We start from the raw sequence: 26,497 nt of genomic DNA on the forward strand, positions 1-26,497 counted from the left end.
TATCACGGTTCTTTTTTCCGAGCGGCGTATAGAGAGGAGCATGACGATTCTTTTGTCCGAGCGATGTATGGCGGTTATTTTTTCCAAACTATAACTCTACGAAAACTATTTTGTTTGCTCTATGAACATGACCCCTGATCTTTTGTTCATTTTGTTCCTTCTTTCAAGAATACTCCGGTTTGGAACAATTTATGTTTATGTTCAACTTAATTGGAATAAGCTATACGTTGACAGACAACACACAAGTACACCACTATTTTGTTCATTCTATTCATTTGGTGACTATTCTGTCCACTCTGTGAACATGACACGTGCATCACAATATGCTATAGCTATTAGATATAGCACAAACTTCAACCAACACAAATGTTTATTCAAAGCGTTAATTCAAAGGGAAGCTTAGGGTTTGAATTTCATTTATGCTTTCAAGCAAGAAAGCTTCTATTTTTGCAATTTTGAAAAAATGCTTCTATTTCTTCTTGCAAAGATTGTTGTGTTACAAGAAATTACAATGCATGAAAACATACAGGATCACAATGAAAACATACAACATACAAGATAACATTTGAGTACCTTTGAGTACACTATATTCATTGCCTAGAAGATAACAAATGTGAATGTGAGTAGACTATATTCATTGCCTAGAAGTTAACGAATGTGAATTCTGAATTCTGTATGTTTTCAGATACAACTAAAACTATAGGAATTTCCCACAACTACAAAGTTTAGTTACTAGGAATTGCCTTACTAAAAGAGGCAGTAGCTTTTCAAGTTGGCTCTAGTTCTTGAACTACCTCGTTCGTCACTCTTGGAGATGTCTTCCTTTAAGACTGTGCAGTTGCAGTTGTGTTGAACACAAAGAATGCATGCAGTGACAGAAAAAAAACATGTCCATTCAAATACTCTATTCCACATATTTCTTATATCTTATGGCTCCAGAAATGTGAATTAGCAACTGAATAAGAGGAGAAATTAAGCTTGTTAATAGCTACTTGGTGGCTTCCCTCTTCTTCCGTTCCAAAGGGTGAAAAATGGTAATTTGCAGACTTGTGTATGCAAGCCCCAAGGTTCAGGTAATGCTAGTGTTAGGCCTGAATTAGCAACTGAATAAGAGGAGAGACAACCCTAAAACAAAACTAATTCAAGTTTAAAAGAAATTGTTCCAACTGAGCGAGTAAGTACTGGCGCTACCTTTTCTTGGATGTCTTCGAAACAGTATAGTTCCTCATGGAGCTATGGATACGCATACACTGCCAGCATAGTTCCTTATTTCGTACGATGGAGCTCCTCACATTTAGTGAAAGACCAAAACACCTCCACCTAGTCATGGTGGCACCTTACCTTCTTCTCACTTGCTCTACTGTGTTCCTTAATATGAAGTAAGCGTTTGCCCCAACACACTTTGAAAAGGGAGAGCCCGCCCTTGAAGTTGATCGCTGAGACACCGCAACCTTGCATTCAATTACAACTGCAACATCATACATATTGCGGAAGGGAGGGGAGAAGGACCCTTCATTTCAGACTCGAGAGAATCATAAATAAGTTAATTCTCTTTAGTTGAGACCTACGAGCAACCTGAAGGCAAAGTTGTGCCCTCGGCCTGCATATTCCATGATAAGCTGAGACCTACGAGAAACCTGAAGGCAGAGTTGTGGCCCTCAACCTCCATATTCCATGATAATGACGTTGATTGAACTCAGAGCACCACAATAAGCTTTGCTCCGACTCTCCTTAGTTCATAAGGAGATAAGCAGATTGGGTTGCTTACAACAAAGGCAATAATCACAATGCGAAAAACGCAAAGGCGATAATGGCAATGCGACGGACACAAAGGTGATAATGGAAATGCGATGAAAAACTAGTTGGTCTTGCTGAAGCCGATACCTGGGCATAACAATCATGGATTTTAAAGAAAATTTGACATGTTACACTATTCGTGCATGCAACCAATGATTTATGTGCACAGGTGTTATGCTCTAGAAAAACATGCAGCCAATAAATTATGTGCACAGGTGTTATGCTCTAGAAAAACATGATAATTTGAGGTGGCCACTACTATAGAGGTGACAGAACAACCTTTCCGCGGACACAGGTCGGGTATTCTGCTCCATGAACCCTTTTACGTATATATAGCCAAGATAGGCAAAACGATCACCGTGATCAGTTTGGGGACACGAGACAATTTACCAATCTCGCTTCTTCGCCTTCTCTAAGAACGCATAGCTAGCTGCAACAAGTTCGGCAAAGATAGTGTAGTTAAGGGCTCGAACTTTGTAGAATAGGTTTATAACTTTCTCGGTGTGAGAAGCCCACTAGACTATATAAAGTCAATAGTTGGTTAACGGTCTCGTCTCGCTCTCAAAGCATATCCCCTTAAGAGCGGCTCTAGAGCTACACCACATAATAGCATTTAATCAGGGGCTATTCCCAAGTTATCCCCCTTGATGGCTGCTCCAGAGCTACACCACATAATAGCATTTCTTTAGGGTGTAAATGATGGCATAGTGCGTATACTGGTTGGCATAACGTTTCTCAAACTTGGCGTAACATTGGCGTAGCATATATAAAAGTTGGCATAGTCTGTTTACTGGTTGGCGTAGCGTAAATTTCAGATATTATAAATCCTACAAAGCTAGAGCTATAACGATAATTGAATTAAATACAAAATTATAATAATAATATATTTCCTATTACAACATATATAATATTACTATAAGACATTGATTTGATAATATTATAATGGTGAAGCGTTATAATGTATTTTACAATATAGTTAGACTTACTCTATATTTGAAAGTTTATGTTTTATCTTTCACTTTCAGTTCGTTTGAAGTTACTTTTAGTTTATTAAAGTGGATATCTTTGTGAAATAGGCTTTGGCAAGGACATTTGAAAATATGATGGAATCCTAATTTAATGCCTTTAGTGCTGTAAGGGAATGTTTCATATTTCCCTTTTGTAGGCTAAAGATAATTACTGTATGAAATAAAGTTCCAAGGCAGTGTTATAGATATTGTATTGATCGATACCAGAGGTTGTGTTTGCTGTTCCGATAACTTTACAAAAAAATAATGGTGATAGGCGGTGAGAATAACACGTATAGAATGAAAGCAACATGTTTGACATTCAAGTTTATAAAGTTGCAAGCTTTATGAAGAGGATAGAGACCCTTACTGCGATATCAATAGGGTAAATTGACCCTGCTGCTTATCCATGCATCTCCTGGAACCACAATTTCTCGAGACAACCAACGTAAATCAATGATCCAATCACCATGATTCACCCATTACTACTGCTATTAGGTCACCTATAGGCTGCTCAGCCACGCGCTATTAATCTGTGGTATCCATCCACGTAGCAGCAAATCGAGAAACTGGATCTATCTAAATCTGGACCTGCCCATGTTGATACCACCCATCCGCTCCAATCCATCGAGAATCAGAAGCACGTCGCCCACCGCTTCTCCACTTGCTTACCCAATCACTAGGATTCACCCATTACACCGCTGGTTAACTCGCATGCTACTAACCACGGAGTCATTTATTACTCATCGGAGGAGAACAATTCACATGTTGCTCGTCCACACCTCTAAATCGTACACTGCTTATATATATATATATATATATATATATATATATATATATTATATAAACCACCTATGCTTTTGGGTTTCTAACGTGATATGCTACTGAGTTTGCATCTTCCTTTGATGATGCTGCTTTTGCTTGTTGAGCAACGAAGTAAACTAGCTCTGGATCTTATGGACAGGAACTCCCTACACTCGCTGCTACTCTTGCGTTTGGATCGACTTAAACCACCTCTGCTACTGGAAAAATAAATGGCTCTATTGCCTTGGCCCTAGCTTCTTATGCCTATGCTACCTATGTTGATACCACCCATCCGCTCCAATCCATCGAGAATCAGAAGCACGTCACCCACCGCTTCTCCACTTGCTTACCCAATCACCAGGATTCACCCATTACACCGCTGGTTCACTCGCATGCTACTAACCACCGAGTCATTTATTACTCATCAGAGGAGAGCAATTCACATGCTGCTCGTCCACACCGCTAAATCGTACACTGCTTATTATATATATTATATAAACCACCTATGCTTTTGGGTTTCTAACGGGATATGCTACTGGATCTGCTTCTTCCTTTGATGATGTTGCTTTTGCTTGTTGAGCAACGAAGTAAACTAGCTCTGGATCTTAGGGACAAGAACTGCCTACACTCGCTGCTACTCCTGCGTCTGGATCGACTTAAACCACCTCTGCTACTGGAAAAACAACTGGCTCTATTGCCTTAGCCCTAGCTTCTTATGCCTACGCTACCTATGCCGCTGTTGGTTCACCTGCTTAAACCACTGCTGGGTCAACTGGTTCAACAAGGTAAACAACTGGTTCGGCTAATGTATATGCTTATGCTAGTGGGTATATTTAAAGCATTGTTGTTGGTGTTGGTTATGAATCTATGTATAGAGCTGCTCATACTTATGCTACTACTGGTGGTTATCCAACTGGCTCTTAAGCTGCTTAGTCGACTATGTAAACTGTTATAGGTGGTGATTACTGATGCTTAGTCAACTGAATAATCTACTGAATCAACCGCTTAATCTACTGGTTCTGCTTGAATTGACTGGATCATATCAGACTAGTGTTGGATCAACTGGTTTTTACATAGGTGCATGGTTGCCACTAAAGCATGGTATTTGCAAGGGACCATTCATGAAGGGTTCAGTTGGCTGTTCTTCTATTGATAGATTAGGGCCTTGTACTCCTCCTCATGGAATTTGATCCACTCCTCCTGATCGTTATGGTTCTGTGCTGTGAGACCCTCACCCCTACCTGTCTGAGCTATAGGACCTACCTGTATGAGCTAGGAGAGTTGTATGAGGTATAGAAGTTTCTTCGTTGGCTAGCTGCTTATCGTTATTTATAGTTGGCTAGTCAGATTATGACTAGTTCGACGCTCAAGCCCTGCTTCCCGCTCAAGGAAGGGACTAGTTGCCATGCAACCTCCCTTGTTATAATAATAATTATTTTTTTCTTCAAATCCAGTAAAATTGTTTGAACTTTGAGTTTCATTGGTGTGAGGGGAGTGTTTTTCATGGGATTCTATTTTTGAAAATTTCATCATTTCAAGTGATTTATATATTCTCCCTTATCGAAACTTGAAATAGAAAACTCGCAAGTGAAGTTAGCTGTTAATGATGTAATTAATTAATAGTTATTTTGATTTAGGCAGGTAAATTAAATTTTATTAATTTTGGGATGTAATAAATATATCATCTTTTTAATATGTTAGGTTGATAACTTCATACTAAATACTTCAAGTTGGCTAATGTTAACTAAATCACATGTGTAACATAATTATCTGTGACAAATATTAAGTTAGAGTGACCACCTAATAACTGAAGATGAGACAATGAAGTAGGTTGATCTAAACTTATTAAACTTGAGTCATATCCTCTGAAAATAAATTTCAAATAATCATAATTGCTGATTTTTAAAATGGATAATCTTCTTTGCAATAATATATATATATATCTATATATATATATATATATATATTACTTTTATTTTATTTAAAATAATAATAATAATAATAATATAATTAATTATAAATATATTTTATTTAAAAATAAATAAAAAGAAAATAATAATATATATGGCTTATGTTATGTTGGCTAGCCATATCACTTTATTCCCATTGAACCATTGTGAATTAATACAGATTTCATATTTTAATTATTTTATGGAATATTATAAATTGGTTAATTAAGTATACCATTATTAAAGGTTTGGTAAGTTATTTTTAGAATATTTTATGTACATTAACTAAATTTATATTTAAAATGGGAAATTGATTTATAGTTATTTTATTTTTTAATTTTAAGTGAGAGTATTTTTCATTTATAAATTATATATGCAAGACAATGTTTTTACCAAATCAATTTGTCTTTTTAACAATGATTTAAATGTTTAAGAGTCTAAAATTTTTTAAACACTCAAGATATAAGAAAAAACGACATTTTTCATTCTTAACAAAATGATAATGGAAATCGAACCCATGAACATGTCGTTAGTAGCCACGATCTCTACTAGCCAAGCTCTTCTTACAAATTTTAACCAAAGGTCAAAGCAAAAAAAACATTGGTTTAGAGTGGAATTTCAAATAAACTAAACTATCGAGTATTTTATATATTAAGTTATTAAAGTATTACTTTTTATACAATAAAGTTATATATTAGCACTTATTCCTAAAAGTGCAAAGATACATTAAAGGAATAAAGGATGTAAGAAGGTCATCTTGAAAATCTACATCATTAAATATGAAGTCTCTTATTTTCTAGTAGAATAGTGAATTATTTTGGTAGTTTCAAAATGAAAGTATGACCATGCTTCTATGCTATGTGTTTGTTCATAGGGAGGATAAACATGAATCACTGAATAATTCCCTAGGAAAAGTAAATGAGGGTCAAACTCGGGTTGGAAACAAGGAAATTTTTTTCAAAAACCCTTTCCACGTGTGATATTTTTATTGGACGGAGGAGGACGAAAATGAGACAATGAGATTCGCTAGGATGAATAGTGATTGCCCAACCCAACCTCGTAGAGGAAACACCTTTGGTGTAATTACACCTATCAATCTTTGCTTAAACATGCTAAATAAATTATTGAAAACCTAACCCCTATTATTCATGAGAACTTTGTGAGTGCACAAGTGATAAACCCTATTTCCTATTTGTAGTAATATCGAAATCCTAGAGTTTACTCATGTTCAATATACAATACTTACATATAGTTCAATTATTTGATTATGATTATATTTCACATAATTTCAAGGGTCATTTTAATTAATAATAATAATAATATTATTAGATATTTGATTAACTTTGTAATAAATTTATATAAAGGAATTTAATTAAAAAATATTATTTATAAACATAAAAATGTTTTATTTTATGAATTAAAAAATAAAATAAAATTAATTTTAAATATACAATCTAATGACTAATAACCCAAATGAATCAATGTTGACGAAACTATGATGATGAAAACTTCATATGGCTCTAATCCAAAGTATATTGTTGATCTTGCTGTCACACGTGGTAGGAAGATATACAATCAGATTCAATTTCCACACATGGTAGGAAAATATTATGCATTGATTCAGAAATCCATGCCACAACCACCTATTGCTTGCCATGCTCTTCTCCGAGTCCTGTTGTTGCTGAGTAGTGTCATGCAGGTTGGATACAAACCCAGGTGGCAACAATGCATACTATTTGTTTGAAAAATATGCAGACATACATTTCATTTGATGTGCACACTTATATAAAGTTTACAAATTACATTGTTTCGATTTCAAAGTAAACGTCAACATAGACTTATTGTTATTAAAATATGAGTTCTCCCGCAGTGAAGGAAGCTCGTTAGCCACGTGGACGTTAAAATAATTTTTTTCTCTTCTTTCTTCTCATATCACAACAAATCAAGTTGGATAAATGTTTTTAGTAAATGTTGAAGGTACTTCCTTACAAAGAATTCATATGTCGATAACCTCTCTCAAAACCGAGACTTGTGCAAAGTTGTTGATTAAGCTCTTACAAGACTTGTGGATGACTTTTCTAGAAATTTTAACAAGTTTCAAATATGTTTTATTCAAAACCAGAAATGACTAGTGAAACTTACAGTGCAACTCTTGAGTCCATTGTCAAGATCTCTAAACCATTTTGTGTCTAATCGAAAATTTCGCTTATGAAAACAAGAATTAAATATAGAAAATAAATAAAATACAATTGTGCTAGTTGATCTAAAATGGGGCACTAAAGGCTTCTTGTCATGCTTACAAGAACCTATCCCACTCCAAAGCTTATATATTCCCAAGATCTAGGCTTATATTGACAATTTGTGGAATTAAAAGAACTTGAAATAAGTGTATGCTTGTGTTTGCCCTTAACCGTTAAGTGTTCTAAGTTGATTTGCTTAAACTGATATAAAAACATATAACATCAAATAATGCAAATAATAACCAACACACATAACAACAATATAATTAGGAGTTCACCCAAACCTCTTGGGCTACGTCTCCGTGAGCTCTAATCAACTCGATTAGAGCCTTTCGGATTATGGCTGAATTCTTTTACAAGTTCCACACTCAACTCCAATAGGTTTACAACTGTACCTATGGGCTTAGAATACCATTTTTATCTGGTCGTTTGGCTCTCCGTCTCTCGGCTCTTGGCTTTGGCTCTAGCTCTGGTTCCAGCTCTCACCTCTCGGCTCTGGCTCTTGGATCTAGCTTTGGCTCTGTCTCGCAGCTCTGGCTCTGGCTCTGGCTCTTGGCTCTGGCTCTGGCTTTGGCTCTAGCTCTAGCTTTGGCTATGGCGACTCCAAAAACTTCCTCTTTGAATTGCGCTTTTTGGCTTTTGTGAGGCATCCCTCCGGCTCTGCAGATTCCTCTCCGTTTCTCTGTGTGTAATCATTCCTCTGTCTCTTCAACTGACCCTCTAGCTATCTGGCTCTGTGGCTTTACAATGGCCATCTGGCTATGTGGCTCTCTGCGTATAACGCATTTATGTTACAATGCATCATTGTTACAAAATGCCCGCTTACAATGTGGCACAAATGATTCAAGAAAAGGGACAATTTACAAAGGAAAAGACATAGTCGGCCTCTTTTCGGACTAAATCCCGAAATATCAGTATAACGGAAATACACAAGCAAATCGACAAAAAACACATCATGGAGCGTTTACCAGAACTCAAATAATATAGAATCACCCCTATAATCCTCTCAGATCCATCATTCTATTGCATATCGTAATCGCATTTCGTATGGCCAAAAACCCAATACATGGGAAAATACAAAGAAATCCTGTAAATCCGGATTTCAAATGATATGAAATCGCACTAATAAACTTATCGGGTCCGCACCCTAATCGCAAATGCAATCACATATGTCAATGACCCTTTATATTGGGGATCCACTGATCGTTGATCACTAATATCGGTGCATCGCATATCGCTATAGGCCCCATCGCGTCAGCGTATCACTGTCAGCCCCCTCGTATTGGCGCTATCTGATCTCTGATCACTCCGATCAGCGCTATCAGAGTATCTCAATATCGCTTATCAGCGTTTCGACATATCGGCGGTCGACATATCGCTGGTTCCATGGCCTGCAGTCTTACCTCTTCGATTTGCGATCACTGATCACATCTCGACTGTTGATTCCCTTTTGATCCGACGGTTGACAACACTCATCGCAATCGGCCCATCGCAAGTCTTCACGCCTTTGGTTAAGTCTTCCCTTTGGATTTTTGTGATGCGATATAATATTGCCCTTTTCGACCAATCAAACAAGGCCACGTGGTCCAATCTCGACCTGCCATGTGTCAGCTGTGGATTGGCCCGTGAGTCTATACTAAAAATCAACATTTTCAATATAGTTTGAAGATTAATGAAATTGTCTCCTTTTCTAAGGACATTGGACAATTTTCATTTTACAATAACTCCTTCATCTAGAGTCCGTTTTGGTCCATTCAAATTGCAGTAGATTCAAATTGAAAAGATCTATGCAATGATACTATTCCCAAGAGCATCCTTTGACTTTAATTTTCCTCTGTGAGGAAGATTCATAGACTTAGAAGTCTATGTTAGATCCATTTTGGATCATGCCTTCCCACTAAAAAGCTTTTGGACTCCAAAAGACTGATATACTGATCTGAATAGTAAATGAGAGTACCTCACCCTCTTCTTTCAACCTCCATACACTTGCCTTGCATAGTACCTATGAATCAAAGCCTTTGAACACTTCCTTCGTGGATGTGCTTGTCCTCCTGGGAAGAACTTTTTTCCTCCTTGATTTTATGCATAACTCCTGCTGAGAAGGTTACAAAAGGTAGTTTGAACTTATCTTCCTGGAGCATTGATCGAAGGTGGCTCAAGCAAATGTGAAGTTACATCCTCTTCACAAAATTTTCATTTGTACCTTTTTGACATACTGTCAACAACAACAGGATTACAAACAAAAACTGGATGGCTTAAACTCTTTCTTCATCAAAAGAAATAGATTTCACATCTTGTGAACACCTCCATGTCTTTACATCTGCATACAAATGATTGAATAGATAACAAGCCAACAAAACATGCCTTTAAGACAATTGACCCTTCAAGTCAAGCATGTAGAAAAAGAACGGTAGGATTCTTTTTCAAAGATGAAACACTTCATCATCATCTCCATCTTGGAGACCAAATCAACTTTTCCCAAGTCAATACTACATTACATGCATGTTTAAAAACAAAGTAATCAACCCTTCAAGTTAATCACACATACATGTTCAAATACAAGGAAATCATCAACATCCCTGTGTTCATGCATATCAGGCTTATGCATGCATTTCATCCTTCAACTTTTGCTTAAGCACACTGTACTTTTGAAGCTGAAATGTATATAATGTTGCAGCAATAAAGTGAGTCTCCTAATCGAATTTTTCCATTCACCTTCTTCATAAATACCTGCAACTTGTACCTCATTAAAAAAGAAATGCAAATAGATGTGATACATTTCTTTTCACATCAAAAGACATGAAACTTTAATTAGATATGAATTCTAACCATTTCTTACCAATCCATTTCAAAGGTCCTTCCTTGTCTGCACATCAACAACAACATGTGAATCATCTTGAAACACATCAATCATGGAATCTTTCTTTCCATTCTTGCCATTCTCTCTTTCCACCTTCTTCAAGTTTCGTGGAAGCATTGTTGGATTCATAGTCCAACATTTTGCAGCAATATATCCTTGCTTATGGTAGTAAGTGCAACACATGTGCATCTCCTCAACAACATGATTTGCCTTGTCCAATGTACCTTTGGCTTCTTGCTTCTTTTCCTTGTCCAATGTACCTATTGTGCTTCAAGGATTGCTTTGAGGTCCTTTGGGATAAGAAGAATGCCTTTAGGCCTTCTTCCTTCTTGTCCTTTCCTGGACTTAGCTATCAATAACTTTCCCTTCACCTCTGCAAACTCAAACAACAATCAGTTTACAAAAAATCAAACAATCAATCCTCAACTATTTAAAAACCTTTCAAATTAAGCAAACAAATAGATTGCGCTGTCAATCAAGCATTCTGATATGATATCACTTGCATCAATTTACAACCTTTTCTGGTATAACTTAACTCCAATATCACCTTCTTTGAAGGTGGGGTTAATCAACCTGATGCTCTGATACCACCTAATCTGAAATGGGGCACTAAAGGATTCTTTTCATGCTTACAAGAACCTATCCCACTCCAAAGCTTATATATTCCCAAGATCTAGGCTTATATTGACAATTTGCGGAATTAAAAGAACTTGAAATAGGTGTATGCTTGTGTTTGCCTTTAACTGTTAAGTGCTTTAAGTTGATTTTCTTAAACTGATATAAAAACATATAACAAAAAATAATGCAAATAATAACCAACATACATAACAACAATATAATTAGGAGTTCATCCAAACCTCTTGGGCTACGTCTCTATGAGATCTAATCAACTCAATTAGAGCGTTTGGGATTATGGCTGAATTATTTTACAAGTTCCATACTCAACTCCAATAGGTTTACAACTGTGCCTATGGGCTTAGAATACCATTGTTATCCCTGGCCGTTTGGTTGTCTGGCTCTCGGCTCTAGCTTTGGCTTTGGCTCTCGGCTCTGGCTCTGGCTCTTGGCTTTGGCTCTGACTCTGGCTCTCGACTCTAGCTCTCGCTCTGGCTCTGGCTCTTGGCTCTGGCTCTGGCTCTGGCTCTGGCTCTGGCTCTCAGCTCTGGCTCTGGCTCTTGGCTCTTTCTCTAGCTCCGACTCTTGGCTTTGGCTCTCTGAGCTTCTGGTTTCGCTCGGCCTCCAGGCGACTCCAAAAACTTCCTCTTTAAATTGTGCTCTCTATATTTTGTGAGGCATCCCTTCGGCTTTGCGGCTTCCTGTCCGTTTCTATGTGTGTAATCATTCCTCTGTCTCTTCGACTGGCCCTTTCGCTCTCTGGCTCTGTGGCTCTGTGACTGGCCATTTGGCTCTGTGGCTCTGTGGCTCTCTGTGTATAACGCATTCCTATTACAACGCATCATTGTTACAAAATGCCTGCTTACAGTGTGGCACAAATGATTCAAGAATAGGGACAATTTACAAAGGAAAAGACACAGTTGGCCTCTTTTCTGACTAAATCCCGAAATAGCAATATAACATAAATACACAAGAAAACTGGCGAAAAACACATCATGGAGCATTTCGCTGGAACTCAAATAATATAGAATCACCCCTATAATCCTCTCGGGTCCATCATTCTATCGCATATCGCAATCGCATTACGTATGGCCAAAAACCTAATACACGAGAAAATACAAGAAATCCTGCAAATACAGATTTCAAATGATATGAAATCGCGCTTATAAACCTATCGGGTCTGCGCCCTGATCGCAAATCGCAATCGCATATGTTAATGGTCCTTTATATTTGGGATCCACCAATCATTGATCGCCGATCGCCGATATCGGCGCATTGCATATCGTTATTGGCCCCATCGCATCGGCGTATCGCTATTGACCCCCTCACATTGACGCTATCGTATGTGATTCGATCTTCGATCGCTCCGATCAGTGCTATCGAGTATCACAATATCGCTTATCGGCGTTTGGACTTATCGGCGGTCGGAATATCGCTGGTTCCATGGCCTGCAGTCTTGCATCTCTAATTTGCGATCATCGATCGCATCTCAACCGTTCATTCCCTTTTGATCCGACGGCTAACAACGCTCATCGCAATCGACCGATCGCAAGTCTTCACACCTTTGGTTAAGTCTTCCATTTGGATTTTTGCGATGCGATATAATATTGCCCAATTTCCTTTTCGACCAATAAAACAAGGCCACCTGGCCCAATCCCGACTTGCCATGTGTTAGCTGTGGATTGGCCCGTGAGCCTATACCAAAAATCAACATTTTCAATATAGTTTGAAGATTAATGAAATTGTCTCCTTTTCTAAGGACATTGGACATTTTTAATTTTACAATAACTCCTTCATCCAGAGTCCGTTTTGGTCCATTTAAATTGCAGTAGATTCAGATTGAAAAGATCTACACAATGAGGCTATTCCCACGAGCATCCTTTACCTTTCATTTTCCTCTATGAGGAAGATTCATAGACTTAGAAGTCTATGTTAGATCCATTTTGGATCACTAGTGGTGGTAATATTTTTGCACAAAATAATATAGATTATAACAATTTTATTATAATATAAATTTGAATTTGAAATTTTATAATGAAAATTTGAAATATGTGACCATAAAACTGTTAGGATCCCATATTGTCTATTTTTGACCTTATATTTTGTCATTATATTACCCTCTTCAACCCTTAGTTGAAAGCCTTTGCTAGTGTTTTGGCTTAATCATTCCAAAAGGTATATAGTAACTCTCCTCATTGCTATATGTTTAATTATTCAACACGTAATCATGCTATCTTTATAATTGATCCTTGAAGTTGACTAAGTTGCTGAACAATTGTTGAAACTGCCTAACTGGCAGAACCACATTTTGCAGTTGCTGAAACAGCGGAAACAACGCAAACCGTGAAGCTGAAACAGCAAGAACAACACGAACCTCGAAGCTGAAACAACAAGAACAACATGCGAACTTCGAGGAGGCAGTTGAGATTTGCGTAACAAATCTGCAACAGTAAAGGAGTCCGACCGATTACTATATTGGTCGTAATGATCATGATCCACATGACTGTAACAACATTCTGTTAACGAGAGTTGATTTCCCTATTTTTGGTACAAAGGGTTGAACCAGAATGTATAATGAAAATATTTTGTAATAGATGTCTCCTCTATAAAGAGGAGACATCTACATTAGAGAGGGATATAGATGTATAGAGAGGGGATGAACAAGCGGTAACACAGAAATTGTAGTGAAGGAATGACACTGAATCTTTCTTGTAATATGGTATATTGACAGATGAATAAAGTTCTGTTCTGAGTATTTTATCTTAGTTTCTGTGTCCTGGGGAATCTTGTGAGAAGGACAGGGCCCACCTTCATCACAAGATTCACCCATCTTCTTTCTGTTGTGTGTTGTGTGTGTGATTTCTATTTATATCTTATTCACGAGTACTACTTCTAATGATATTTTACTTTTGCTGAAACTCTGTTTTCCTTTTAACTAATTGATGCTGTATATGAGTACCTCACCGGTGATTAGGATTTATAGAGAGTATTGGTGAACTGGATAACAGAGGCAGGTGCTGAAAGTCCTTACTCTGAGGATAGGGTCCTGATCCTTTGTTACAGGACAACCATCACTCCCTTTTGCAGATTTGTTTTCTTTAATTAATTATCTGTTCTTATTCCATTCCTGCAACAGGCTGTAACTGCTGTAACACAGAGTAGGGGTTTAATAGAGAGTGAACTGTTTATACTACAACTTTTAATACTATTAAGATTGAGTACATACAGTACGTAGTCACCTTTGGAATAATCAGACTTTCCCGGGTTGATAATTTATGTGGCACTCGACTGTTTTATTAATAAACAATTAAAGTGACCAACATTTTGGCGCTGTTGCCAGGGAAGGCGACTGAAGATTTTAAAAGTATTAACGATTTTCTTTTAGAGATGCAGGATGCATGAGAGGACGCAGGAAGGCTAACCATTCAGGCGACAAGGGCAAAGGAGGAGGAAGAAAAACTTTTATTGATGATATTATTTCAAAAGCTAAGACATCCTAGAGGTTAAGCTCTCGAAGGCCACAAACCCAACACTCTTCCCAGATAGACTATCAGACAGAGGAAGTAGTAGGACCAGAGAGGGTTATAGAACCATCAGAATGCATTGAGGAACCAACGGAAGAAGACGAACGACCAGTAGAAGAGCCAATAGAGGAAATTAAAGTGGAGGAACCAGTGCAGGACATTGAAATTCCAACGGAAAATTCCGAAGACCGGGCAAGCGCATCAGGAAAACAACCAATGGAGGATAACAATGAAGGACTTTTCGGTGGAGGTCGCAGAGTAGAAGGAAGGGGAGAGAATTCTCTCTCCACCCTGGAATTCCCTATTGGGGATCTCCCCAGAGGAGCAACTCCTATGAAGAATATCCCACTTTCAGCATTACCCAATTTCCATGGGTTATCCGCAGAAGATCCCGATGAATTTCTTTTTGAATTTGATATATTGTGTAGAAACTATGACTATGTTAATGCTGCTTAGAAATTGAAGTTGTTTCCAGCTACATTAAAGGGGAACACATTAAGATGGTTCATGAGCTTGGGAGCTCATGTGATTACGACATGGGACCAGATGAAGGAGAAATTTCTGGCCAATTACCAAGATTATTGTCAAACAAGATAAAGGAAGGAGGAATTATTCAAGATGACTCAGAAGGAGGACGAAAGTCTAGAGGACTTCATGGAAAGGCTACAGTATAACTTGCAGCGATCTGATCATCCTGATATGAGTAAGGATATTCTCAAGTCAATATTGCTAAAAGGGGTACGAGATGATTGTTTAGATATGTTGAATATGCTTGGAAAAGGAGACATATCTAAGGAATCATATGATGAGATTGTCAATCTCTATAAAAGATGTTCGAGAGGAGCAGCAAGCAGACGAAAAAGAAAAGATAGTACATAATCAAGAGTCCAGAAATCAGCAAATGGAGGAGCAACACAGGCCGAAATAGGTAACTTACTTGAAGAATTTAAAACTAAAATGTTAAGCTCTTTTGCTTCACAAATTGATACCTTGCAGGTTAAAAAGAAGCAGGTAGAAGCAGAAGCTGCTCTGGCTATTTTCTGCTCTAAATGCAGAGAAAAACACCCACTAAGGGAATGCCCCCTAGATAGGGTACCAATTTGCACTATCTGTGAAAAGGACCATGAGACTCAACAATGCCCTTCTTTGCCAGGGATAAAAGCAGCACTGCAGCCAACTGAAGAAGAAGCTGAAGCAGTGTACCTGCTCACATAGAGGAAGCAATGGCAACCACGAGGACAAGGTACGAATTCTAACATGTCATTTAATCGTTGGAATAATCATCCTCCTTTTCAAGAAAATTACCCGCCCTTCAATCAAATGCAGTACCCACCCTTTAATCAAATGAATTTCCCACCCATGTAGCAACCAGATCCTCCTTTTGTTGATCCTACAATATGGAATCCTTGGGCTCTACAGCAAACCTATTTTAATCAATGGAACCCAAATTGGACAGCTCCACAGATCCCATTTCCATCAAATGCTCCACCAAATAATCAGACAATGAGACCCCAGCTGCCTGTACAACCTAACCCCAACCTAAATAATAATAAAGCTCTGCAGGTAATTGATATTCAAAACCAACTTGTTTCCCTATGCAATGTAATGATATTCATTTACGCTCTGGGAGAATATTTGAACCCATTATTGATGACATTACTTCTTCCGATTCTGATAAAGAAGAAACCGGAAAAGAAAAGTCATCTAATAACAATGTTGAAACAGTTGGATCATCCTCTAATAACAATGCTGAAACAGTTGAAACATCCTCTAATAAGACTGCTGAAGCAGCAGAGCCACCATTCCCTGAACGTTTGGCTCTTACCAAAACACTTGAGCCACCTGCTTTTAATCTTTTAGGAGAACTGCAGAATTTATATGTTAAAATTCCACTCTTACAAGCACTGAGAGATGTACCAATTTATGCTAGAACTGTTAGAGATATTTGTATTAAGAAACCTGGAAGAAAAGCTAAGGACCCCCTCACAGTTCATGTGATGGGTGATCTAGCTGCTCTAATGTCAGAAAAAAACCCTCCTGTGAAATATGGTGACCTTGGTCATCCTACGGTCACAGTACAGGTTGGAAAAACTTTTGTTTCTAGAGTTCTAGTAGATTTGGGTGCTGCAATAAACATCATGACACTTGAAACTGCACAATTATTACAGTTAAAGGATGTAATTAGGGAAACCCCAACCATTCTAGAGCTAGCTGACCGCTCCACAATCAAACCTGAAGGAGTCATTGAAGACCTGATAATTTCAGTCGAATCTTGGAACTACCCAGCTGATTTTGTTGTATTACAGACCAAAACAAAGTTGGGGGGTCATCCATTGATTTTAGGAAGACCTTGGCTGGCTACAGCAGATGCCTTCATTAGCTGTAGGTCAGGTTCAATGAAAATTTCTAATGGATGTGAAACCAAACAGCTTACTCTTTACCCTCATGCTACACCTATGATTAATAATGATAACTCTGTGTGGTTAGATTATGAGGACGATGAGACCCAACCCATCTTGACTGTCGGACAAGCTCTAACTTTTAAAGATTCAACCGAAGATGAATTAATTAGTAGCTTTATTTCTGAACCTTCTTCGGTTAACTCTGAAATACATGATCACTTGACTACAATCTTGGAATCTGAATCACAGCAAAACCTTAGAACTGAAGATTTATCTCAGACATCAGCTGACACCTCCTCCAAAAGTATAACAGTCGAAATCGAGCCTGGCAAAACATTAAATATAAACCCTAACCTAACAGATGCTGAAACACAACAGTTAATGAAGCTACTCCGTGAGAATAAAGAAGCATTCGCATGGGATTACACAGATATGAAGGGAATCTCTTCTGAATTATGTACTCATCGTATTTATATTAAAGAAGGATCTCGGCCAGTCTGTCAACCCCAACAACGAATGAATCGCAATTTAAGGGAAATTGTGAAGGAAGAACTTTAAAAATTGTTGAATGCAGGATTTATATATCCTATATCTGATAGTGAATGGGTTTCACCATTAGTAATAGTACCTAAGAAAAATGGGAAATGGAGAGTGTGTGTAGATTACAGAGCTCTAAATAAGGCCACTCAGAAAGATCATTTCCCCTTACCATTTATTGATCAGGTACTAGACAATTTGGCAGGTAAGAGATTCTTTTCCTTTTTGGATGGATTTAGTGGATATAATCAGATCAATATTGCACCCCAATATCAGGACAAGACCACTTATACTAGTCCATGGGGGACTTTTGCGTATAGAGTTCTTCCATTTGGACTATGTAATGCCCCGACAACATTTCAAAGAGCAGCGATAGGAATTTTTTCTGATATGCTTAATGATTCCTTAGAAATATTTATGGATGACTTTACTCCTTATGGTGTGACTTTTGTAGATGCATTACAAAACCTTGAAAAAGTACTTAAACGATGTATAGAAGCACATCTTGCCTTAAGCACTGAAAAATGCCATATGATGATGAATCAAGGTATTGTATTGGGACACTTCATCTCATTCCTAGGAATTCAAGTTGATCCAGCTAAAATACAAGTGATTCAGACTCTTCCTATCCCTAAAACACAAACTGATGTAAGAAGTTTTTTAGGACATGCTAGATATTATAGAAGATTTATCAAGGATTTTTCTAAAATAGCTTCTCCTTTGTTTGTGTTACTTATGAAAAATGATGATTTTAAGTGGACTGATGGTTATCAAAAAACATTTAATGAACTTAAACATCAATTGTCTACAACTCCCATTTTAAGAGGACCTGACTGGGCACTCCCCTTTCATATATCCTCTGATGCTTCAGATACTGCAATTGGAGCTGTCTTGGGTCAAGAAGAAAACAATATTCCCTATGCTATCTATTTTATTAGTAAAAATATGACCCCTGCTGAACTTAATTATACAGTCACTGAGAAAGAATTTTTAGCAGTCATTTATGCTGTTAATAAATTTCGACATTATATTACCAGTTATACTACTTTTGTGCATACTGATCACTCGGCCATTAAATATTTAATGAACAAATCAGTTACAAATGCTCGAGTTACCAGATGGTTACTATTATTACAAGAATTTGATATCACAATTGTAGATCGACCAGGTAAAGAAAATGTAGTTGCTGATTTCCTTTCTTAGTTAAAAACTGATGAAAATATTCCAGCAAATGATTCTTTTCCTGACGAATATTTATTTGCAGTATCTGCTCACTCACCTTGGTATGCAGACATTGCCAATTACTTAGTTGCAGGGAAACTACCATCACACCTATCACACAAAGAGAAAAGAAAGATCGTTCAACAAAGTGCTAGGTACAAATGGATAAGTGGGTGTCTTTTTCACACAGGACTCGATCAGGAAATTCGGAGATGCATCAGAGAAGATGAAGTTTATGATATACTGAAGGCTTGCCACAATGGCCCTTGTGGAGGGCATTTTGCGGACAAAAGAACAACACACAAAGTTCTTAGAGTGGGTTACTATTGGCCCTCACTTTTCAAGGACGCAAAGAAATATGTTAGGGCCTACGATAACTGTCAGAGAATGGGCCAGCCTAATCACAGGGATGAAATGCCACTCAATCCCCAAGTAATACTTGAACCTTTTGAAAGATGGGCACTAGATTTTATAGGTCCCATCAATCCTCCATCCAATCAAAGAGTTTATATACTGGTTTGCACAGATTATATGACTAAGTGGGTAGAAGCTAAGGCACTCATCAAAGCTAATGAAGAATCAGTGTTAACTTTTTTATTTGAAGAAATATTTGTTAGGTTTGGTTTGCCTAGAGAGCTAGTTACAGATGGAGGACCCCCTTTTAATTCTCATGGCTTCAAAGGTACACTCCAGAAATATCACATTAAGCATAAAATGACTACACCTTATCACCCCCAGGCAAATGGGCAAGTGGAAAGTACAAATAAATTCATAGAAGCCATTTTAACAAAAACAGTCAAGGAGAATAGAAGGGACTGGTTTCAAAGGTTACCTGAAGCATTATGGGCTTACAAAACTACTTGGAGGAACACTACGGGTTTTTCACCTTATGAATTAGTTTATGGTAAAAATGTTGTTTTTCCTGTGGAATTTGAAATCAAAACCTTAAGGACTGCTTTAGATGTTAACCTTGACTTGACTGATGCACAGATAGCTAGGTTGCAGCAGCTTCAGGAATTGGATGAAAAGAGGTTGGATGCCATCCATCAAACAACGATGATACAACAACAAAGAACCAGGTGGCATGACAAAGCTATTAAGCACAAGCAGTTCCAAAAAGGTAATTGGGCTCTACTGTATGACTCCTGTTTTGAAAATTTTCAAGGTAAATTAAGAACAAGGTGGCTAGGACCTTATGAAGTAGATACTATTTTTCCAAATGGAACAGTCAGACTCCTAACGATTGATGATTCTAGAACACCATTATTAGTGAATGGGTATTGACTTCGTTTGTATCAACAGCCTATTTCTAAAGAGGATTTCAAAGCAACTTGCATGGCAGACATACACTATGCCTTTTTGGGGGAACCGGCTATCCCCAAATGCACTTAATTTTCTGTTTATGTATTTATTTTTAGATTAGATTTCTTAACTAATAATCCCTGTCAAGGGTTTCCATGTTACAATTAATTATTTTGCAGATCTTAACTTTGGAGGGTGGCTGAAAAGAAAAATTCCAATATAGGAAGAACTAATTTGCAGATTGGAAAGCATTGCCATGTCATTTCTTATTCCCTCTTACATTTCCCGTTGCTGAAACACCATTTCCCATTGCTGAAACACCATTTCCCGTTGCTGAAACACCATTTCCCATTGCTGAAACACCAAATCCCACTGCTTAAACACCAATCTTTTCCATTTTTCCTAAAAAGCACCAATGTCCCCATTTTTGTTCCCGAGAATGAACTATTACTTCGATAGAAACATATCATTCTTTATTCAAAGGAATCAGCCATTTATCTTGTTAATAATGTCCCTTCACTACTACCTCTTGTGAATAATAAAAACCTTGTGTATAAAAACCCTCATACCTTACAGACCCTTTCTATAATGATCATTGACCTATTAAGGATGAGATAACACTTTTCGGCACAACAACCAAAGGTAAATGTAAAGGTATGCGTGTTTAAGTGTGAATATTAAATTGTAGTTAATGAGGAGATAATTGACACGACTGCCAAAAGCGTCGTACCACCAACCATATCATTCAGCCGCAGTTGGGGGGGATTACCGAAATATCATAATCATTATATGACACGCCGATCACCGCCATCTTTATTCCTCGCAGTAGTATCTAATCCACCTCGTCTATACCTTATCACGTCATAATTTCATTTGTAACGTTCTGCTCTGTTTCAACCTCGGCAACTCGGCTCTGCACTTTGTATTTTGCCTAAAACAGTAACTATGGGAGGAGATGCTGTTAGACATGAACCGGGCTCGACGGCATTACTGGAACTCTACCAGGAGGCATACCAAATCTTTCTACAAGCAGGATGGGTGGACTACTTCAAAAGACTTCCAGATTTTGATTCACAGCAGGTTCTGGAATTTGCATGCAATTTGAGGGAAGGGTACTCTACTGTTCGAGGGGTGCGAATTCCAGCAACAGAAGAAGACATAGCGCAAGTTTCGGGGCTTCCAACCAATGGTATTCGCTGGTTCAGCAGGAAACACCTCATTCTTAATGCACAACAAGATTTCCTGTTACCAGGGGAGTAGGTTGAAACCAAAGGCAGGGGTGTTGCACTTCGGTCACTACCACCTCCATGGCCAAAGGTTGCAAAATTTGTTAAGCATTATTTCACCTGTGAGGGTCGTTATCAGGTAGTCTACCAACATGACTTTGTTTTATTAAATCATTTGCGACATGGTCGTCTAATAAATATGCCCTATTATCTGCTTGGCTGTCTAAAAAATATGGCACACTATACCGTGAACGCAAGGCACCAACTCCTCTGCCTCATGCACCATCATTTGGTCCAACTCCTAATAAATAGAGGCTTCGCCCTGCACAATCCACCTCCCCTCAATAACCCTCCTCAGCAAGCTGAGGAAAATCCTCAGCAAAATGAAGAAAATTCCCAGCAATCCGAGGAAAACTCCCAGCAAGCTGCTGAAACTCAGCAACCAGCAGCAGAAACACCCCAATTGAGCACTGAAAATCTGCAGCAGACCTCACCCCCTGATAAAGCCGAACCATCCACCCCCATAGTCCATATCCCTACCGATGATTCAGATGATGATACCCTCATCACTTTCCTTAAGAGGAAAAAGCACCAGAAAGCTGCAACCCCACTAAAAAGAAGAATTAGGACCTCAGTTAAGGAAGCCACTATTTCTGATAATTCCCCTACCCCGAGGAAAAGTGCTCGCAAGAGAAAAATTACTGTCTCTCCTGATTCCCTACCACGGAAATGAACAAGGTTGTCTGCAGCAACTGAGGCCATTATCCCAAACGTTCCTCCTATCATTCTAAATCCCTGTATCCTGCATAGCCCTGAACCTTCACCTTCTTCTCCCTCAGGTGCCGAAATACAGAGCGTTCACGATTTTGTAACATCATTTTTCTCAACAGAGGCAGCTGCTCCACAAGAACCAGCTTCTGATACATCTAAAGTAGACACCCAAGATGATATAGGGCATGTGGCTGTTACACAAGAACTAGCCACTGACCCAACAGGTGCCACACAAGAACCAACTGTTGGCGAACAAAAAGAAGATGACCTACATGTTGCCGTTACACAAGAACCAGCCACTCACCCAACAGGTGCCACACAAGAACCACCTGTTGGGGAACAAAAAGAAGATGCCCTAGATGTGGCTGATACAAAAGAACTAGCCACTGACCCAATAGGTGAAACACAAGAACCACCTGTTGGAAATAAAAAAGAATATGCCCTAGGTATGGCTGATACACAAGAACTAGCCACCGACCCAACATGTGATACACAAGAACCACCTGTTGTGGACGCAAATGATGAAGTTAATGCTGAACAACAATTCTCTTCTCCATTGGAATCTGCAACTACAGAAGCCCCGGTTACTTTAGCCTCCCTGCAGGAAGAATATGAGTTTTTAAAATCAGAAACTAAGGCTTATCAGCAAGAGTTAATAATGGCTAGGGAAACCTATAAAAAGGAACTCAATTTGTACATGTTAGCTTAGGTAGCATCTCAAGCTGAAAAGAGTGCAGAAAAGGATCAATACAGTGAATACATGTGCAGTGAATGTGGGGATATCTATACTCGAGCAGGATATAAGATAATTTTAGTTCCGTTGACTGGAGCCAGTCCTGTTATAATAAAAAAGGAACACCCTGCTGTTACACAAGAACCAACAGGGTCTTCAAGAATTTTAGAGGAAGAAACAGAACCACCCCGGCCTACCCAAGTTGTTGATGAATAGAAACCAGAACCAAAGTCTTTTACAACTGTGCATACACAAACTAAACCTCCCTGTGTCAGCAATGCTCACGCAGAGACTTCCAGTTTTCAAGAACTATGTAACACATGGAAGACAAAATATGAGCTCTCCCAAGGAAATGCATTTCAACAACAGAAGTCATTATGGCTCAACTATGCATACAAAAATTGGGAAGTACTTGAACAGTCTCGTGCACAACATAAGGAGAATAAGCAATTAAAAGCCAGACTGTCTCTCATCTTTGATTTGGTCCAGCGGTTACTTGCTACAAGGAAGCCTTCTTTTAACTATTCTGTATTTTTGGGAGAACGTTTAGCGTTCCTCCAATTAAAAGAAATTAAAGATGGAAGACCCCACCAGGTCTCTACACCACAACAATTTATTGAGACTTTTGCAGAAGCACCAAACAGTGACCAGAACTTGCTGTGTGAACTCTATCTTCACAATGAGGCTATGCCCGAAGATAGAAAGATTAGTCTACTTCCTCTTTGTGGCAATATCCAAATAAGAGCCTTTATTTCCTTCTTGGCCAATCAGCTTACTTGGCAGAATGCTTTTATGTCTGCAGCACACAATGAGGAGAACTGTCTTCTCTGGATTCGTTCGGAACCGCAGAATGCAGCCATCTTCATTGCAGAACATCAACGAATTCTACGAGAACCAGGGATGACCGATCATATTAGGAATCTGCAAGCAGCAGTCTTGGAAGACTGCCAACATTATGTGAAAACTAAAGGAGCTCTGGCTATAAAAGCAAATAACCTATTCTGGGAACATTGTCCTAAAGAAAGACGGGAATATCATCCCTACAATCCCCTCAATCTTCAGGCGGCGATCTCACGCATACCTGATTATGTTAAATGCATTAGACAGTGTGTTGAACGATGGATTGGCTACCATTTTCATTTCCCTCTCTTATGGCTTCCTGGAGAACAATATAAGGCTCAATTTAAATTGACCAAACAGGAAGAGTTGGCAGCATGGAAGAAACTTCAGAGTGTCCATGGGTTTAGAGACATGGTTGACAACACCTTCTACAGTTACTGCATAAGCAATTTACATTGTTCATCCCAGTATTCCGACTCAGATTCAGAGTAGACGTTGCATGCGACATGCAACATTTTCAGTTGGGGGGGATGTTAGGATCCCATATTGTCTATTTTTGACCTTATATTTTGTCATTATATTACCCTCTTCAACCGTTAGTTGAAAGCCTTTGCTAGTGTTTTGGCTTAATCATTCCAAAAGGTATATAGTAACTCTCCTCATTGCTATATGTTTAATTATTCAAAATGCAATCATGCTATCTTTATAATTGATCCTTGAAGTTGACTAAGTTGCTGAACAATTGTTGAAACTGCCTAACTGGCGGAACCACATTTTGCAGTTGCTGAAACAGCGGAAACAACAAGAACAACATGCGAACTTCGAGGAGGCAGTTGAGATTTGCGTAACAAATCTGCAACAGTAAAGGAGTCCGACCGATTACTATATTGGTCGTAATGATCATGATCCACATGACTGTAACAGCATTCTGTTAACGAGAGTTTATTTCCCTATTTTTGGTACAAAGGGTTGAACCAGAATGTATAATGAAAATATTTTGTAATAGATGTCTCCTCTATAAAGAGGAGACATCTACATAAGAGAGGGATAGAGACGTATAGAGAGGGGATGAACAATCGGTAACACAGAAATTGTAGTGAAGGAATGACACTGAATCTTTCTTGTAATATGGTATATTGACAGATGAATAAAGTTCTGTTCTGAGTATTTTATCTTAGTTTCTGTGTCCTGGGGAATCTTGTGAGAAGGATAGGGCCCACCTTCATCACAAGATTCACCCATCTTCTTTCTGTTGTGTGTTGTGTGTGTGATTTCTATTTATATCTTATTCACGAGTACTGCTTCTAATGATATTTTAATTTTGTTGAAACTCTGTTTTCCTTTTAACTGATTGATGCTATATATGAGTACCTCACCGGTGATTAGGATTTACAAAGAGTATTGGTGAACTGTCTAATAGAGGCAAGTGCTGAAAGTCCTTACTATGAGGATAGGGTCCTGATCCTTTGTTACAGGACGACCATCACTCCCTTTTGCAGATTTGTTTTCTTTAATTAATTATCTGTTCTTATTCCATTCCTGCAATAGGCTGTAACTGCTGTAACACAAAGTAGGGGTTTAATAGAGAGTGAACTGTTTATACTACAACTTTTAATACTATTAAGATTGAGTACATACAGTACGTAGTCACCTTTGGAATAATCAGACTTTCCCGGGTTGATAATTTATATGGCACTCGACTGTTTTATTAATAAACAATTAAAGTGACCAGCAAAAACATTGATTAATTTATGTTTTATTAAAAAAAAATTATGAGTGGTTTGTTAAATTGGTGTAAATGAATGAACCCATGTTATATATATATATATATATATATATATATATATATATTAAATTTTATGACATTAATATCTCCAATAGAATTTTGTGCGTATATAACATATAGAAAAGTTGATTTAACCTTTTATTTATTTACATGCCTTTGTAGTGAATCTTTGGTTTGACCTGAGAAGTCTTTTGTAATATTGCATCAGCTAATTGTAACATCCAGTTTTTCCAAGCTTAATAAATAATAAAAGAAGAAATTTCTCTTGTTTGATATCTTTGTGCATAAATTTATGTGACTGAGTGAAGTTCATTGGAGGTTTGCTTATGATCCTGGAGTGCAGTTTAGCTCGTATACGCAGGAGGCTGTTGAAATAATGTATTTTGCATTGGATATGTCCAAAGGTTCATTTAACGCATTCAAAAATCATTCTTATTTGCAAGCTTCATCTCTGTCGAAGGAAGCCTCTGCAAGAAAATGGTATCAGAGCCAGTAATGCCTAGTTCATCAGGTAATTCTAAACTTATTTTCTAACATGGAAGTTGGAAGAAGATCATTATATTTCCATGAAATGCAAGAAAGCGAACAAAAATATGAAAGTGTTGATATGCAAATCCTTTTTAATGTTGCTTCTTCATCTGTTATAAATTATGCTGAATTAGAAATTGTTGAATATCAACCCTCCTCATGTTGGAATCTCCCTTCCATTAGTCCCTCTGATGTCTACTCTGATCTGTACATGTTTCACCTAAAATCTATCACTAGAGTCTCTGTTAAAGAATGTGTCAACCAAATTCAGGAGAATGTCAAAGCTATTCAAATCACTCCTTTGCTAAATCTTAAGGATCTACAAAAAGAAGCCCACAAGCATAATACTTCCTAT

Source organism: Pinus tabuliformis, chromosome 2_1, assembly GCF_031772625.1.
Source record: "Pinus tabuliformis cultivar Carrire ecotype Pingquan chromosome 2_1, CPIR1, whole genome shotgun sequence".
In the NCBI taxonomy this organism is placed as follows: domain Eukaryota; kingdom Viridiplantae; phylum Streptophyta; class Pinopsida; order Pinales; family Pinaceae; genus Pinus; species Pinus tabuliformis.